General features: G+C 44.5%; 1 non-coding gene across 1 annotated transcript; it reads right to left on the bottom strand.

Annotated features, from left to right (window-relative positions):
• Nucleotides 1-264: 264 nt before the first annotated feature.
• TRNAL-UAA (transfer RNA leucine (anticodon UAA)) lies at nucleotides 265-346 on the bottom strand. Its single transcript has one exon. It is a non-coding gene; the product is annotated as a tRNA-Leu (tRNA).
• Between the last annotated feature and the right edge of the window lie 18,634 nt (nucleotides 347-18,980).

Raw genomic sequence — 18,980 nt, 5'->3', positions numbered from 1 at the left:
GCCCCCCCGGCCCGCCGGCCCCACGCCCGCCCGCCAGCCAGCCAGCCCCCGGCCCGCCGGCCCTCGCCCAACTCGCTCGCCGCGTCGTCTCCCGCCGGCAGGAAGCGAGGCCGCGCGACGTGTGTGTTGGGAGGAGTGGGGAAGGGTGCGTCTCTCCCAGCCAGAAGACGGAATTCTTGGGCCCAAGGCATGGTGTGCTCGGTGAAATTTGTTTAACAAATAAATAAAATGTTTAAGTAAAAGAAAAAGCAAAAAGCAGACATCTACCAGGAGTGGGGTTCGAACCCACGCGGACATTGTCCATTGGATCTTAAGTCCAACGCCTTAACCACTCGGCCATCCTGGTTCAGGCGAACGGTCTGCTTTTCACTCTTCCTACAAGCTGTATTCCATCGTCCTCGCACCCTCCCTCAAGAATTTCTGAGGATCCTTCGCTGCCGCTTTCCCGGTTTTCCCATTCCGAGCTGGAGCGACCTCCCCGCCAGAGCCTCCGTTTCCCGCCGCCGCCGCCGCCGCCGCAGCTCACTGTTGCCCCCGGCCCGCCGCGGCCGCGAAGGCAACTGCAGCCGAGTTCGGCGCGCTGGTGGCGGCGGCGCTCGGCTGCTCGCTCCGGGCGGGACTCCGGCGCAGCCCGTTGTGCTTTCGGTTTCGAGGGGCGCGGGCGCGGGAAACAAACACACTCGTAAACTTCGGGATTCCTAGCGGCACGTTTTGGAGGCGCGCCGGAATGGGGGTGCCGGGACGGAGCCCAGAGGGTGGGGTTTGGTTGGATTTATTCTAAATAGAATAAACTTCAAGGAACGAGTGGCGTGGGCAGCGGCACCGCTTTTCTTCCTCACAACTCACACAGGAAGGAAGTATGTAGAAATTCGTGTCTGTACTGCGCCACGCCACATGCAGGGAGCGTGGCACAAGTGGCCCTCCCTGCTGGCTGCGGGCACCACACCTGCTTGCTGCACGGCCTCAGGGGCAGTGAGGGCCTTGTTCCCACGACCCACTCGGGCACTTGGAAGTTTAGGTTCTCTCCATTGTTCTGCAATGCTCTCCCTCCGTTCTGTGCACAGGAGATTCCGTTTGTCCTGTCACCTCCTTTCCCAGGACTGCCACTGCGTTCCCCGCCACCCAGGACCTCGAACCTACCACAGAGCCAAGGCTCAGGTGTTCCGCAGTCGGGGAACCTGGGGCCTGAGCGCAATCTGGCGGTCACGCCCTGGTTCCTACAGCGTAGGCGGCTGCCTTTGACCAAGAACTTGTATCATCCGGGAGACTGCACAATTTCACCTTAGTCTGTGGGACCTCACCTACTGGCTCTTCCCCCGCTGGGTCACGTGGTAAGAAACCCACTGCCGGGCTCCCTCCTCGAACTTCTGTGACCCCGGGGGAATATTGCCCTGACCTGGGGAGGCTGTCACTCAGCCTCTGAGTTCCAGCTAAGAACATGGACGGCCCCTCTTCGGGGCAGCAGCCGGTGGAATTGCCCCTGCTCACTTGGCCACCTAACGCTGTGAGGTACCAGTGGCGTGCGTCTGCCTCCCAGCCTCAGCCGTATCCCCTCTACTGAGCGCGAGGCCTGGCCCACCCGAGCACGCCGACCAGAGCGTTAGACCTGGCCGGCTCTGCCGAGAAAAGAAGGGGCACTTAGATTTTGCGGGGGGTCTAGAGACATCCATGGGGTGATGACACAGGATCACGTCCTCCTACTGCCATCTCCATTTTACCGCAGCAAATCGTCAAGAAGCATCAGATTTCATAAAATTGGGCTTTCAGAGTACTTAAAATGGTAATAATAAAAGAACGTACTAAGTATCACTCTGTGGCGGTCGTTGCTCTAAGCTCTTTACGTATATTATCTAATCTGATTTTTTTTTAACAAGCCTGTATAGCAAGTGTTTATATCACCATGTTCAGGTTTAGAAGCCCAGTTACAAACTCACCCAAATATAAGAAGATGCCTCCTAGACATGCTGCCTGCACCTCAAGGCCATTACAGACCTTCCCCACCATCCAGCCATCAAATCCTCCATGATCTTCTGGAACATGGCAATATACTATCTGAATGATAGTTTTATGTAACCCCAGCCTTAGCCTCCAAAAAGCCTCTGGTATAAACCAGTTCTGAACAACACTACCACAGCATAGGGTACCCAAGTTCCTCTTCGGTGGCCTTGAGATGTATTAAATTTCTTCGGCCGCTGTTCAAGGATGGGAAGGAACACAGGTTAGTCTAGTCAGAGATGCAGGTAACTGAGCTATTGCAGAAGACAAAATTTCGGTCCGCTGCGTGGCTGACTATATTTTTCCAAAGAGGACCACAACAATATCTCCCACCCCACGTGTGACTTCATCTTCCTCCACTGTGATTTTGACACCCATACCGTCAAAACATAGAGTCTGTGTTCTTCCTCCCTGAAACTGGGAAGCCTTGGGTCTGTGGCAGAGGGGCGCTCTGTGACTTCTGAGGTCATTCCCCTTGTTCTCTTGGGATTCTTGCTCTGGGAACCCAGCCACCAAACCGTGACAAAGCCCAACTAGCCACATGTACTTTTGCCAGCCAACAGCCCCAACCAACAGTCAATATTAATTGCTGCAAATATAAGTGAATGAGCCTTCAGTTGAATCTAGCACATCGCCATCAAGTGACCTAGCTGTTGAATCTTTCCAGCTAAGTCCCCAGATCATGGAACAGGGACAAGCTACAGTATCCTTTTCCAATTTCTAACTCACAGACTCTATGGGCAGAATAAAAATATTATATATATGTTTTTTGTGCCACTAAGTTTTGTTTTGGTTTGGTTTTGTTTTGTTTTTAATGAAACAACAGTTAATGAAAACTCTGAGACAGATAAACTGGGATAGTGTACTGGAGTTCCTCAGTCAGGGAGCAGAATGTTATATAGAAACAGGCTCTCTGATATGAAAGCCAACAAGGGAAAGCAGCATCCTGAGATGAAGAGTCCAAGTGTGAGTCCATCACTGGAGTTCTTTCCCTCCTCCTTATTGGCAACCAGATCCTAGGCCATGCTGCCCTTTTCCAAATTGACATCCTTCCTGGGACTCTCTGGGTGGAGGATCACAAGTTGTATCCCGAGGTCCTAGCCACAGGGGGGTTAGGAAGCAAAGTCCTGGCTTTTCTACCTTAGGAAGCAGGCATTCCCCAAACATCAGAAGGGTGTTCAAAAGATGCTGGCAACTGCAAGGCATGACAAATGTCCACTTGAGTGTCGGAACAAAATGTATGCAGTGACATTTGTTATAACTGACAATATTAGGAAGCAAGTGACAATATTAAGACAAATTTCACAATACTGAAATGTCTTCACGTTCAGGAAATTGCATTTGACATACTTCTTATGGGCAAATGTTTTACTCTATTTAAAGTATTTTTCACTGTGTGTGTGTGTTTATTTAAGCCGTGATATTCTTTCTGCACTTTTTTGGTGATTTAAAAATGTGTTCACGAATGCTTTGACAGTCCTCCCTTTAAGAGATGGAGCTTCCCTTGCAATGTGGGCTGAATCCAACGACTCATTGCTAACGAATAGAATAAAACAGAAGAGGTGATACACAACCTCAGAGACTAGGTTATCAGTGCTGCTAATGTCTTGGTTTCTCTCCCTTGGATCTTTCCCTCTGGCAGAAACCAATGGTCATTTCATGAGCAGCCCTTTGAGAGGCCCATGTGGTGAAGAGCACCCAGCACGGAACTGAGGTCCTGGATGAGCAAACTTGGTAATGGATCCTCCTGCCCAGTCGAACCTTCTGATAACTGTAGCCCTGGCCAACATCTTGACTACAACCTTATAAGAGACCCTGAACCGGAATCACAGCCAAGCTCTGATTTCCTGACCCTCAGAAACTATGTAAGATAATATTTATTATTTTAAGCTGCTAAGTTTTATGCTATTTTTATGCAGCTATAGATGACTAGTACACATACCAACTAGTTTTTCTAGCTTGGATGATATATTCATGAGCATATATTTTGTTTTCACATATAGATTTTAAAAGAATAATCTTGCTGACCCCTTTGCAAACATCCAACGTTCCTTTTCCCATTTGCTCTCCAACTCTTGAATGGATTACCCATTTACTTTCAGTTTTTCCCCCAGAATCCTCTGATGTGTGGCTTCTACACTGACTTCTCTCTCTCTCTCTTTATTTTTTCAGAATGAAAATATCTTTCCTAAAACAGATTCACATTAAAAGTTAAAGTAGCATGAGTAACCCCTTTCCACAACCCCTGAAATCCCAGTCATACAAGTTGGGAACCGCTTGTCCCTTGAAGATACTAAGCCATTTTCTGTCTCTCCTCTGCCTTTCCCATGCTGCCTTTTATTTTTTCTCATTTTTTTAAATTTAAATTCAACTAGCCAACACATAGGACATCATTAGTTTCAGATGTAGTGTTCTGTAATTCATCAGTTGCGTATAACACCCAGGGCTCATCACATCACGTGCCCTCCCTAATGTCCATCACCCAGTTACCCCATCCCCTCACCCACTTCCCCTCCACGAACCCTCAGTTTGTTTCCTAAGATTAAGAGTCTCTCATGGTTGTCTCTCTGATTTCTTCCCATTCAGTTTCCCTCCCTTCCCCTATGATCCTCTGCGCTGTTTTCTTATGTTCCGCATATGAATGAATAATCTCATGAATCAATTTCTGACTGACTTATTTCACTCAGCATAATCCCCTCCAGTTCCATCCATGTCGATGTAAATGGTAAATATTCATCCTTTCTGATGGCTGAGTAATATTCCATTGTATGTATGAACCACAGCTTCTTTATCCGTTCATCTGTCGATGTCCCATGCTGCTTTTATCCGCCTAATTCTCCAAGACTCCACATAAATCCTCCCTTCCCACCGCACATCTAACTGTAAAGTGAAATGAGTAAGTATAAGTTAGACTTTCCTGAAAATATGAGTGTACAAAACTCGGGAAGTTCCAAATTACACTTTTAGAAGCATCATTCTCACTCTGCCAGATCTTGTTTATCATAATAAAAATTAAGCTATGTCATATCATTAAGAATATATTATTCTTGGTGACGGGATGTTCTGTTTAAGTGCTCATAGATTTAAATTTTTGTCTCAAATCTTGTGAGATATAGCACACATATATCCCGTATAGTAAGCAGAATATAAATCAGCCTTTTTGTCCATAATCAAGGGCCGTCATTTATGACAGCAACGATTCCTCTGAGCGATAGCTAAAACAAGAGGCAGCAGGAGATCGTAATGTAAGGGTACTGTTTAGACTGTGGAATCATAGACCTAGTTCAAATTCCAAATTTTTCCTAGCTGTGTGAGCAAAATACTTAACTTCCTCAAGTCTCACCTGTAAAATGAGAATAATAATGTCTACTTCAAGGAAATGTGAGAATTCAGTGAGTTAATGTATGCAAAATATCTAGCTGGGTGGTTGGCCGGAGGTAGGCTCCTGTTGAGGTGATAGTCAATATTTGTTACTTATTTTTTAAAGATTTTATTTATTATTTATTTCAGAGAAAGGGAGGTGGGTGGGGAGGGACAGAGGAGGAAGGAGAGAGAATCTCAAGCAGACTCCTTGCTGAACTCCGAGACTGATGCTAGTGATCCCACGACCCTGAGATCATGACATGAGCCGAAATCAAGAATCTGACATTCAACCCACTGGGCCACCCAGGTGCCCCAATGTTTGTTACTTTTTGAACAGCCATTCCTGTTTTGATTTCAGGCAAGGTAGATACCTCTCCCTGTCCCAGGGGACAAATTATTATTGGTCTAAGGCAGTGATTATCACGTCATCCATTATGCCAGTAATGAGTTTGGGCAGGAATAAGTGATCCAGTTCTGGCCAATGAGAGGTAAGGAAAGTTGGTTGGGGGTTCTGAAAAAGATGTTCTTTCTGGATAAAAAAACAAAGCCTGGGGAATGAAAAGTTTGTACTATTCCTTTTTTCTCCTTGCCTTCAGTGAGATGATGTGAAGGTGAAATTATTGGAGCTGTGTTAACCATCCCGTGACCATGAGGGGACAAGCCTAGGGATAATCAGCTAATGCCCAAAGGCATCAGAAGGGTACATTAGAGAGAGACCTTGCCCTTAAAGACCTTAGTGAGCCACAGCCAACCAGAAACCACACACCTCCAATCTGCTTCTTATGCAAGAAAAGGAACATGTCTTTAAATAGAAGCCAGTGGCTCTCAGAGTGTCCAGAACACCTCGGAATTTGTTGGAAATGCAAATTCTCGAGCCCCACCCCACCTTCTTGAATGCACACTTGAGTTGGGTGACCTGAGGCAGACCCAGGTTTGAGAGTCTCAGTTATCACAGTAGGGTTTCTGCCAAAGCATTCCTGACCCAAAGCATTCCCAAGGGCTCCTACTGTATGTGTGGCATGCGTGAAGGGCTCTACAGGATTCCTGCAAAGTCGCTTCCTCAATTGATTCCCTACCTTTGGCTTGATTTCTTAACACTTACCTCTTTCTCTTAGGTAAGCCTGTCTATCTCCTGAGGGTATACGTGTTGTCTTCTTGTATTTAAAGAGGCATATCAGTTATTGTGTGGAACCCTGAAACTGCCTCCTCCTAAGGTGTGCCTTGTCCTGAAAAGAATCTTTACTTTCACTTTACCAGAAATCTGTCACTTCCTAGCATCATTCTAACACCCTTTTATTTCAACATCACTTGAATGCTTCAAAGTCCAGGTTACTTTTAAACCCATTTTTTTCCTTTTCTTTATTTTTTACTTTTTTAATTTTACTTTCTATTGAAGTATAATTAACATGCAGTGATATTAGTTTCAGGTATACAGTATAATGATTCAACAATTCTGTATGTTACTCAGTGCTCAAGGTAAGTGTACTGTTGATCTCCTTCACCTATGCCACTCATCCCCCCAACCCCCTCCCCTCTGGCAACCACCACTTTGTTCTCCATACTTAGGAGTCTGTTTTTTTGTTTGTCCCTTTTTTAATTTCTTTGTTCATTTGTTTGTTTCTTAAATTCCACATATGAGTGAAATCATATGGTGTTTGTCTTTCTCTGTCCGACTTATTTCACTTAGCATTATACCCTCTAGATCCATCCATGTTGTTACAAGTGGCAAGATGTCATTCTCTTTAATGGCTGAGTGATATTCCGTTGTGTCTATATACCACATCTGTAGCCAGTCATCTATGGATTGCTCTTGTATCTTGGCCATTGTAAGTCATGCTGCAATAAACATAGGGCTGTGTATATAACTTCAAATTAGTGTTTTCCTATTCTTTGGGTGACTACCCAGTAGTGAAATTACTGGATCATAGGGCAGTTCTATTTTTAATTTTTTGAGGAAACTCCATCCTGTTTTCCACAGTGACTGCACCAGTTTGCATTCCCACTAACAGCACACACGGATTCCTTTTTCTCCACATCCTCAGTAAAATGTCATTTCTTATCTTTTAGATTTTAGTCATTCTGACAGGTGTGAAGTGATATCTCCTTGTGCTTTGGACTTGCGTTTCCCTGATTATGAGTGATGTTGCACAACTTTTCATTTGTCTGTTGGCCATCTGTAGGTCTTCTTTGGAAAAATGTCTGTTCAGGTCTTCTGCCCATTTCTCATCAGATTATTTGAGTTTTTTTGGTGTTGAGTTGTAGAAGTTCTTTATATATTTTGGATATAACCCCTTATTGACTATATCATTTACAAATATCTTCTCCCATTCAGTAGATTGCCTTGTCACTGTGCAAAAGCTTTTAATTTTGGTATAGTCACACAGTTTAATTTTGCTTCTGTTTCCCTTGCCTGAGAAGACATATCTAAAAAAATGTTTCTAGTGCTGATGTCAGAGAAATGATTGCCTGTGTTTTCTTCTAGGAGTTTTACAAATTCTCTAACCTGTTTTGAGTTTATTGTCATGTACGGTGTAAGAAAGTGGTCCAGTTTCATTCTTTTGCATGTTGCTGTCCAGTTTTCCCAGCACCATTTGTTGAAGAGACTGTCTTTTCCCCATTGCATACTCTTGCCTCCTTTGCCATAGATTAACTGACCATATAGGCAGGGGTTTATTTCTGGGCTCTCTATTCTGTGCCATGCATCTATGTGTCTATTTTTGTGCCATTACCGTACTGTTTTGATTACTACAACATTATTCTAACACCCTTTTGTTTCAACATCAGTTAAATGCTTCAACATCCAGGTTACTTGAAAACCCATTCTTTATCTCTATTATATTATGAAGAAATAGAGCATAGATTTTCATTATTTAAATTAGTGGTCATATTATCACTAAACACCATCAACACTAGGATATATTTTTTCATCTGAAGGTGAGAATGAAAAGCCATCTGTTTGCTTACATTGGGGATTACCAAATACTTGCCAGACACTTTTATTTTTTATTTTATTTTATTTTTTAAAGATTTTATTTATTTACTTGAGAGAGCACGAGTGGGGTGAAGGGGGAGAGAGAGAAGCAGACTCCCTGCTGAGCAGGGAGCCCCATGTGGGACTCGATCCTAGGACTCTGGGATCATGACCTGAGCCCAAGGCAGACGCTTAACTGACGGAGCCACCCAGGCGCCCCTCACGCCCCCCCCCTTTTTTTTTTTTTTTGCCAGACACTTTTAGATACCTGAGCATGCCATTCTTCTGGATTTCAAAGAACAGAGCTGGTGGCTGAGCATGTGTGAAGTTAACCAACGCTGACTCTCTCCCAAAATTGTTTGTGGTGAGGCTCTTTCAGACAGCTGTGGGTCACAGATACCATAAAGACATGTGAGGGGACATGGGACATGGGACAAAGCGCAGGGGAAGGGAGCTTGTAAAGCCTCTGCCTTCTATCCCCCAGCTCTCGGGGAGCCAAGTACTGAGAAGTCTCAGTGGGCATTTTGCCAGGGACACTTGGGCTCTTTACTCCCTGCTCCCCTCTTTCCCACCTCATCTTTTGTTTTCCAGTTTTATTAGAGACAAATTTTGTTTTATGGAGCGCTGTGGCAACGTCACTCCACTGTGAGAAGCGTTTTACATGCGTTATCTCATTTCATTCATTTTATCTAATTTCCCCCATTCCTGTTGCAGTTCTTCATTCTTCGAGTGTTCAGCCTCTTGTTTCCCTTACATCGCCTTTTTATTTCCATTAAAAATATTCTTGCTTTTTTATCCTTTTGAATTTTTGCTTATTCCCAGTATAGTTGAGGATTTTTTAAATCTGTATTCGTGTTTTTATTTTATTTTACGTGTGGTAGCTTTTAATTTTTATCTTATAATTAAATGGGATCATTGGATCTTGTGACAGCTTGTTTTCACTACATTTGTAGTTTAACCCTTATATTTTAATTTCTACATTTTAGTTTCTCTTAATTTTCTCCCTTCCTTGTGATATTTTACTTTAAACTTTTCATTTGTCCTTAGGGATATTTATTTTACTTTGCGTTTTTGGCTAGTAAGAAATATGGCCTCGGGAAGAGGCAGTGAGGAGAGAAAGACCACAACCTCAGTCTCCACGTGCTTCACACCAGGGAGAGGGACAATCTAACAAAAGGCAGGGTCTTTCTGCAGCCACTCAGAATGGGGGCTCAGACTAAACTGGTTGGATTTCATTTTAATTTTTAAAAAATATTTTATTTATTTATTTGAGAGAGAGCGCCCGTAGGCACAAAAGCAGGGGGAATGGGAGGGGAGAGGAGAGAGCCGGGGAGGGAAACAGGCAGACTCTCCACTGAGTTGGGAGCTGGACAGCGGGCTCCATCCCAGGATCCTGAGATTATGACCTGAGCCAAAGTCAGATGCTTAACTCACTGAGCCCCCCAAGCACCCCTAAACTGGTTAGATATTAAAGGGCAGGGTCAGCTTAGAAAATGTCAAACAAGGGGACATCCAGATTATATATATCAGATATATGTTGGGTGACCATATAATTTGTCATCCAAACACAAACTTGTGAAAATGAGAAAAGGAGCCATTCAACATGATGCAGGGATACCAGAAGCTGTCCTGGGTAGCTTACCTATGTAAAAGAAATATGTGTGAAAGTTTAAACCCAAATGAATTAGTATCAGATGTGGCACCTGGTATTCATTCATTTTTTTAAAGATTTATTTATTTATTTGAAAGCGAGAGAGAGCATGAGAGTGAGTCTGGGGGAGGGGCGGAGGGAGAGACTCTCAGGCAGGCCCCCCACTGAGCAGGGAGTCCCACTGGGGCTTGATCCCTGGGCCCATGAGATCGCAACCTGAGCCGAAACCAAGAGTCGGATGCTTAACCAACTGAGCCACCCAGGTGCCCACAGACATTTATTGAATGATCAACTACATTAACATGAAGGATTATATCAATTTAAATGTAAATGAAAATACAATTCCTGATCCATGAAACACTTTCATGCTGGGTCAATTAAGAAAGTCCAGACAGGAAATTGTAGCAGCCTTCACACCGCACCTCAAGTACCTGGTATGCGTTTCGGATTATGCTAGCCACAAAACAGTCCACAAATATTAATCTCTCTCTCTCTTTTTATTTTTTAATTATTTTTTAAAAGATTTTATTTATTTATTTGACAGAGAGAGAGACACAGCGAGAGAGGGAACACAAGCAGGGGGAGTGGGAGAGGGAGAAGCAGGCTTCCCGCGGAGCAGGGAGCCCGATGCGAGACTCGATCCCAGGACCTGGAATCATGACCTGAGCCGAAGGCAGACGCTTAACAACTGAGCCACCCAGGCGCCCCCTCTCTTTTTTTTAATATCAGCAACAATTTAAATTTCATTTCATTAGGCTGTGGACAGTGAAGGTGATTCTGATGTTTTGCCTCTAGATCTGGGAAGGTAATGATTCCATTAAGTGAAGGAGGTCCATAGAGGAAGGACAAAATGCTGAGTCTCAGGAACCCGTGGGGCATTCGAGAAGGGAGGGCAAACAGACAATAGGGTATTAAAATCTGGAGCTCAGGGGACAGATCCAGGCAAAAGATACAGATTATTGAGTGAATGGCTTAGACAAATGCCACAGCGTCACCCAGGGCAGGCGGGGATTGCAGGCAGAGGGGCGGCCCCACCCTGATGCCTGTGTCCTCTTGCATCAACCCATGCTATACTTTGCTATACTATACTACTATACTATATATCCAGCTGGATGGATACATTTTGAGCTGAGCCCTACTGCTCAAAACAATGCTTTTCAAAGGTGAGAATAAGAGCAGTGTTGCAAGCAGATGGAAAAGAGTCTAGCTTGGGTGTCAGGGAGCTTGCCTACTTACGCTGACAGCGCTGGGGGCCCTCGGTGAAGCTGAGACCGTTAGGCACACCGAAGGGAGCTGCTGGAGCCATCGGTGGTCAGTCTTCTCTCCACAGAGGCTTAGAAATTACCACCACGAGAGAGCAAAGCCTGGGGACGGATGAGACTGGCCACAAAGAGTGTACAGAGAAGAGAGAGTCAAGGGCAGAAGTCTGGGCCATTTCTCATGTCAGCGTGTGGGCTAACCCATTTGACCCAATATCCTGAAACAGATATGAGGCAACTGTGTTTTGTGCTGCTGAGCACTGGGGAGCACCAATTGCCCTCCTCCCCCTTTTTCTTAGTGGCCTTAAGCACATGCCATGGTTTATTAAGGCTGGGTGGTGTGCAGGTGCTGCCGTGGAGAAGGCAAATCCTGTCAACCAGCCCACACAGGGGGTGTGGCCTTTGGCCAATTATTGCCTCTTTCTCCTGTCGAGTAAGTCAAAGGAGTTGGTAATAGAAATCTAAATGCATGAATTTTTCCTTTTGTTTTTGCAATATGGTTTAAGGAGGTAATTGAGTTGTTCAGTTGCTGTGTGAGGTACCTTTAATTACATGATTTTCCATTTGAGGGAGAAAGTGCAAGTCCAACTTTGTTTTTAAGACTGTGAAAATTTCGAAAATGGAAATATGTATTTTAAATTTTTTTCTGAGTAAAAAAGCAGACCAAGCAAAGAAATAATAAACTAAATGGCTTTAATAGTATCCTTCTCGCTCGGTTTTATTTTTTGTTAAAGAACAATGCAATAGTAGGATGAAGAGAGGGTTGGCAATTATATTCCATCAAACTGTAAGAACAGGAAGACATTTTTCATTTTTTAAAAAAAAGTAACAGGAAGAGAAATTAATATGCAAATGAATATAAAGGCGTTGGGTTATCATAAATCTACAAAGACCTTTAGGTGTTAGGAGAAATTTCCAAATTTTTCATTCCACTTACCACATTGAATTTAAGCCCAAACAAATTTTTTAGAGAATACAATACACAGTTTTACCAAGCTGTGCTCACAAGGCCTACGGAGAAAAAAAGGAAAGCTTACCAACCTCTAGTGCTTGGCGCACAATTTCTCTTTGTTAGTACATTGATGAAAATTAATTGGGTTAGGTCACAGGAAAATCTACTTTGTGTATTTTCAGCTTCCCTTTCTAATTTCTGGTCCACTTTTGACACACTCCCCAATTCCACTCTGCACTTCTGGATGCCTGGGGTTCTCTTGCTTTCTGACCCACCTTTTATCTTAGGAAGAAGTCATCCTTTCTCCCTTTCTTTTTATTTTAAATCTAAAGTTCATTCCTGCTACTCGATTATTCCTTCCAAAAATATTTCCTATAAGCCTCTTGTCTCTTATCGAGAAGGAAAGGGTTGCTCATCACCATGTGCACATCCTCCAGTGTGTTCTTCTGCAGGTCCATTTTCCACGTAGCACTGAGACTCTTAGCGGCATGAAGAGCGCAACTTTTCCTAATGAAGCTTTTTGGAAATAAGAACTTGTGGCAGAGTTACTTCAAATATTGATAATGGCCAATGCGGGGTGCCAAACACAAGAAGCTCCCCTAGGGATGAGTTACAACGTTAAAAGAGCAGGCACTTTCTTCCCTTTCCCAGACAGTTTTACTTTCTCCTGGGGAAGTGCATGTTTTAACATCTTGCCACTTAGGAACATTTCTTGTTTGACAGGTTTCTTGGATTACAAAATAGGGATGGAGATTATGAAGAGAAACCGTGTTACCTCATCTCTGCCCTTTTAAGGGTGCATTAGACCAGGGTAAACCACAGGGCAGGACAAAAGAATGAACTAGTCAAGCATTCCTCACTGCAAGTGAAATTCCTATCTGTGTCACATGGAGGCTAAATCATTTCTTTTTATCGAGGGGTGACATTCCTTGTATATCCTCTCTACCCTTGGAGATTCCTGTCGTGATGTGGTCCTAAGCTGTGGTTTGAAAGAGCTGAAACACCAGCTGCTGTTAGCTGGAAGGCACCTCAGGCCCCGCAACAGTAGATCTGCCAGGCCCACTGCAGCCTTGCAGCCCAGCTGAGCGCCAGATAAAAGGAAGGGCAGTTTAGGGTCATTGCAGTGTCTCCTTGGTCTTCGGCTCCTGCAGGGAAAGGAGGGGTCTTGCAGTTATTTTTCTCAGAGTACACGTGCAGCTGAACATTTTTGTACTGAATAAGCATTATATAGATCTCTAAGGAGTCTGTATGTATAGGTGTCCTGAAAGACTTAGGAGAATGGGCTGAGGCATGGCAGGGCATCCTCATCTATTCAGAGACCTCAGTGACTGAGGACAGTTCAGGACTGACGTCCAAAGCCATCAGCCTAAAACAGCCTTTTCTGCCCAGGAGCAAAGAACAAGGTATTTTGCGTGAATTACCCAGCCACAGGAGAGAGGAATGTGTATAGTGGAAACTCAAGCCAATACATTGTGTCCCCCAATTTAAAAAATAATCTTTGTTTTATATGGCTGAAAGAATAAAAAGAAAGTAAGTCCTTCCAGATTAGAACATCGTTTTACAAGCTTCTTTGCATCCAACCAGAGTCTGTACCTTTAATAAGGCCCTGCCTGGAAACATTCCTTCCCGGCCATGGCTTGCCCCCCAGTTCTGCAGGCTTCCCTCGTGACTCAGACCTTCATTCTCTCTCTGCACAGCCCTTTCAGATTGACCATTCTCTTGGATGAGTGCCTTCCTCCCATGCAGTTTTTTCCAAATCCACCTCCTGCCCCTCACCAAGTCCTACCCCTACTCCCAGGACACTGCCTCCCACCCCCGTGGGCCCAGCACCCCACACAGACCCTCCACTGGGCAGGGACTAGATATTGGGCTTTATGCTATAAAATAAACACATTTTTTACTTAATTTTTTAAAAAGATTTATTTATTTATTTTAGAGAGAGAGAGCGTGCGAGTGTGAGCAGGGGGAGGGGTAGAAGGAGAGGGAGAGAGAAAATCCTCAGGCAGACTCCCTGCTGAGTGTGGAGCCTGACTCAGGGCTCCATCCCAGGACCCTGAGATCATGACCTGAGCAGAAACCAAGAGTCCGCTGCTCAACGGACTGAGCCACTCAGGCGCCCCAACACATTTTTTAAAGGTATACACAAAGTCGTTCATAACAGAAAGGAAATTCTGAATATTTCTATTTCTGCATTCAGACCACAAACATTTGAGTACTATGAAGCCAGAGATACTATGCAAAATGCTAAGATCAAAAACCACATAAGGACGCCTGGGTGGCTCAGTTGGTTGGGCGACTGCCTTTGGCTCTGGTCGTGGTCCTGGAGTCTGGGGATCCAGTCCCTCATCGGGGTCCCTGCTCAGCAGGAAATCTGCTTCTCCCTCTGACCCTCCCCCCTCATGTGCCCGCTCTCTCTCTCTCTCTAATAAATAAAATCTTTAAAAAAAAAAAACACATAAGATGATATTGTCTGCCCTTAAAAATCAAAAAGCAGCCCCGCATAGGAAGCACAGGTTGCTTGGCGACGAGAAGGGCCGCGTTGGCGGAAAGAACTCACCTCACTGGCTGCCGCGGAGGCTGCAGAAGCAGGCGCGGTCTGCATCCCTTTTTTTTTTTTTTTAAAGATTTTATTTATTTATCAGAGAGAGAGAGAGAGAGAGAGACAGAGGCAGGCAGAGGGAGAAGCAGGCTCCTTGCTCAGCAAGGAGCCCGATGTGGTACTCGATCCCGGGACCCTGGGATCACGACCTGAGCCAAAGGCAGACGCTTAACCGACTGAGCCACCCAGGCATCCCAGCGGCCTGCATCCTTATCCCAACAGTAAGGGCCCACCATCAGAGCTCCAAGCAGACCGAGGACATGAACCGATGAACAACGAAACCCAAGGGGGTCGACATACACACTGGAGTCTTATTCAGCCATAAAAAGGAGAGAAATTCTGAGACAGGCTACAACATGGATGAACCTTGAGGACGTTAGGCTAAGTGAAATCATCCAGTCACAGAAAGACAAATACTGTATGATTCCACTTACATGAGGTGCATGGAGTAGTCAAAACTCAGGGACAGAAAGTAAACCCGTCATTGCCAGGGGCTGAGGGGAGGGGGGGATGGGGAGGTGTTGTTTAACGGGTACAGAATTTCGGTTTTGCAAGATGAGAAGGTTCTGGAGATTAAGGGCACAACAACATAAGTGTACTTTGCACCACTGAACCGTATACTTTAAAATGGCTAAAATGGTAAATTTTAGGTTATATATACACTTTACCACAATTAAAAAAATTCCAACATAGTAGAGTAATAACCAAAAAAAAAGAAAACAAAGAAAAAGTACTATGGCTGTAATATGGAGATTGAATTAAAAAGGCAAGACGAGAAGCCAGAGACCAGTTAGAAGCTGCTGAAGTGACCGAGGCAGGAGGAGACAACTGTCTGACCTGGGCAAAGGGCTGTGTGTGAAGAGAAGTGCGTGAATTTCCGGGGAGGCAAAGTGGGAGAGAGGGGCCTGCAGCAGGGGCACTGGTCTGCTCAGTGGCGTAGAAAGTGATTGATGAAGCCTGCAGGATATGAAGAACAGGAGGAGCTGGGGAGTGGGGGAGATGGCAGGGTCCGGACGCAGCATCAGCATTAGAAACTCCGGTGGGAGGCCTGGGGGGCTTAGTCGTTGGGTCACTGTCTTCGGCTCAGGTCATGATCCCGGGGTCCTGGGATCGAGCCCCACATCGCATCGGGCCCCCTGCTCCGTGGGAAGCCTGTTTCTCCCTCTCCCACTCCCCCTGCTTGTGTTCCCTCTCTCCCTGTGTCTCTCTCTGTCAAATAAATAAATAAAATCTTAAAAAAAAAAAAAGCAGCAGCAGCTCCGGTGGGATGTCTAATTGTAAATGTTTGCTAGGTGGTTGGACGTACAGACTCAGGTCTCAGCTGGAAAGTCAGGGCTGGAGGTACAGATCTGGAAACGACTAGTGCTTAGAAAGGTGGTATTTGAAACCCTCAGAGTGAAAGAAATAGCTCAGGGAAGTTGGCCATGGATGCAGGCTCCGCAGTGAAGGCTGGGAAGGAGTCACCTGTAAAGGAGACTAAGAACGGGGAGCCAAAGGTAGGAGAAAGAAATGCAGAGCCAGAAGGCCAAGGGAAGAGCTGGTTTTACTAATGTTATAGAGATCAGTCAAGGAAAATGCGTATTCTCGTCATGCAGTTTATGCTTCTAGATTGATGTTGACGTGAACATGCAGAGAGCAGCTTAGTAATATGAGCGTAAGAAATAGACACTCACAAATACATAATTTTGCCAAGTATTAGAGGACTGCATTCTCAGTTCCCCCCTCCTTGAAAAAATGACATGGTAATATTACTTCACAGGATTATCATGAAAAAAAATTGAGATCAAAGCACCCTGTAAACTGAAAGGTGTTCTACCAATGGGTATTATTACGTCTATCTGTTGTGGGATGGGATGACTTTTGAGCGAAGTGGGGTCAGATTCAGGGTAGCGCCAGCAGTGTACGTAAGAGGAAGGTCAGGGGGACAAAAACCAGCCAGGAAGACTTGCAGACGGATAGCAGTCAGGTTGCAGAGTCAGGGCAAGCCGCTGAACAGAAACTAGACCATCAGGAATACGTGACTAGTGAAGAGTTAGGCAAGGTGTCAAATCCACAGTAAACAAAACAAGGAAACAGGGGGATGAGTGTAGAGCAGCTCTGAGGCACCACCTGTCTCCAAGAACACTTAGAAAACAAGTACTACTCAGCCTCAGCCAGTGAGTTGTGATAGATGTGGGTATTTCCTCATTCCCTTCTTCTTTCCCTACCTTGTTCCATAATAGATTTATGGTGGCTCAGAGCAATCCCCAAGTGTGAACACAGGATGTGCAGGAGGTATCAGGGAAAGGGGGCACATAACTGGAGAGCACACTGATGGGGCAGGGCAAAGATCCTGACACAGAAATTTAGAAACACATGCATTACATGTATGCTCCTGTTAAATGGCTCTGAGGGCTTTTCTGTTTGGGATAGCAAACCTAAGCACGTGCACATAGCTGGGCCCACCTGAAAACAGAGAGATAAGGAGATAGATAGATATAGATATATACATATATATAAAATTTTCATGCTCTGTTATTTGTATCCACTACAGAATATTATGGGATACCTGGATACAGAGAGAAGGGTATGTCCAGAGAATTGCCTATAATACCTTGCAAATGCAGAGATACAGATCAGGAAAAAATGGGAGAGGTTCAAGAGTAGCTTAAAGATGCTTACAATTAAAAAGGGGTATAAAAATACTTTCAAACTAAATATCAAGAATTAGAGGGGCACCTGGGTGGCTCAGTCGGTTAAGTGTCTGACTTTTGATCTCGGCTCAGGTCTCGATCTCATGGTCGAGTTCAAGCCCTGCATCCACACCCAGCATGGAGCCTACTTAAAAAAAAAAAAAAAAAGAATTAGAAAATGATAGCGTTGGGGAGTTCTCACTCCTCAGTTTTTAGGATATCACTGGTTTAAAAGCATCCTATGTAGTCTCACCTAGACCTTCAGGTCAGAAAGCCTTCTTTCTTACCAATATATACATAATCTTCACAACAGAAGTTTCCAGTGTATAAGGCCATCTCATCTTTCCTTTATAGCACATGGTAATAAAGATGCCCAATATTTATATGGTGGTGAGGTTGCATTCTAGATCCTATTCATTTTCTGCTTCTAATAGCCCCATTTTATTAACTGCAAGGATTTTCAATTCTTGCTATCAAAAGCAAGTCATCTCAACTGTTACTTTGATGGCAATGGATGTTTCAAGCTATTGTCCAGATTACAAATGAGTGAACTGCATGCTGCATTAGAAATACCGTGCATATTTCGAAGAGAGGAGTGGAAACTTGTCTGATGATGGAAGATAGAATGGTGGGATTTATACATAACATCCAAGATGACAGTTACCCTATTTTATTGTTTTTAAGCTGTACACAATCTTCCACAGGTTCCTGTCAAGATAGGAATTTTACATTGTAGAGCCTGAAAAATACGTGCATATGACATTCAACTATAAAGCATTGGGACTATTTTTAAATCAATAGGAAGCACAAGAAGAACGCTGTTTTCTTTCAAAGTCATTATCTTGAAAGGCCATAAACTCACTCCCATGATGTCACAGTTCAAACCCTTTTGAATCATTGATCTGCTTTTAAAAAATTTGAACTCATGTTGTCCTGGATACTGACGCGTTGTTGGTGAGCATCTCTCTTATTTCTGATCTTTCTGGAGTCACCGCCTATAATCTGTGGCTGTGACTGTAAGGTTTGGTGTTTGGCTAGTTAGAAGGAGTCACTGCATATATGAAAATAGCTTTAGGAATAGATTTCCACCTTCTGCCCCTGAAGGATCTATTGTTCTTTGTGATTGGGTCTTTCATTTTGTACATTAAATGTTAGTGTATGAAATTAGTAGCTTTGCCACAAAGTTTTCCTCTTCTTGCCCAAGGTCAACTTTCAGAGTTTGCCAAGAGAGCATCGTGGGGTTGGGTAAAACCAACCTCTGTCACACCTCTTGGGGGCACCGGAGTAGCCTTTCCAGAGGAAAACGCCAGCATCTCACACATTGTTTGGCCCGGCACTCAGAGCCAGGAAGGGCTTCAGGGAAACAGGGCAGGATGTGGGAAAAGCCAACTGTTCTCTTTAGTCTGTTGTGACCTGGACTCCACAACTGAACACTTTCTGGGATTTTCTGACTCAAAGCTTGGGAAGATCAGGGGAATATACTTGCCAAATTGAACAGAACACCTGCTTCCTGCTTAA

The sequence above is a fragment of the Callorhinus ursinus genome, unplaced genomic scaffold (assembly GCF_003265705.2).
Source record: "Callorhinus ursinus isolate GAN/ISIS: 27379988/994484 unplaced genomic scaffold, GSC_fseal_2.0 scaffold6, whole genome shotgun sequence".
NCBI classification, from domain to species: Eukaryota; Metazoa; Chordata; class Mammalia; order Carnivora; family Otariidae; genus Callorhinus; species Callorhinus ursinus.
The sequence above is the reverse complement of the archived record's forward strand: the minus strand, read 5'-3'. Positions and strand labels throughout refer to the sequence as shown.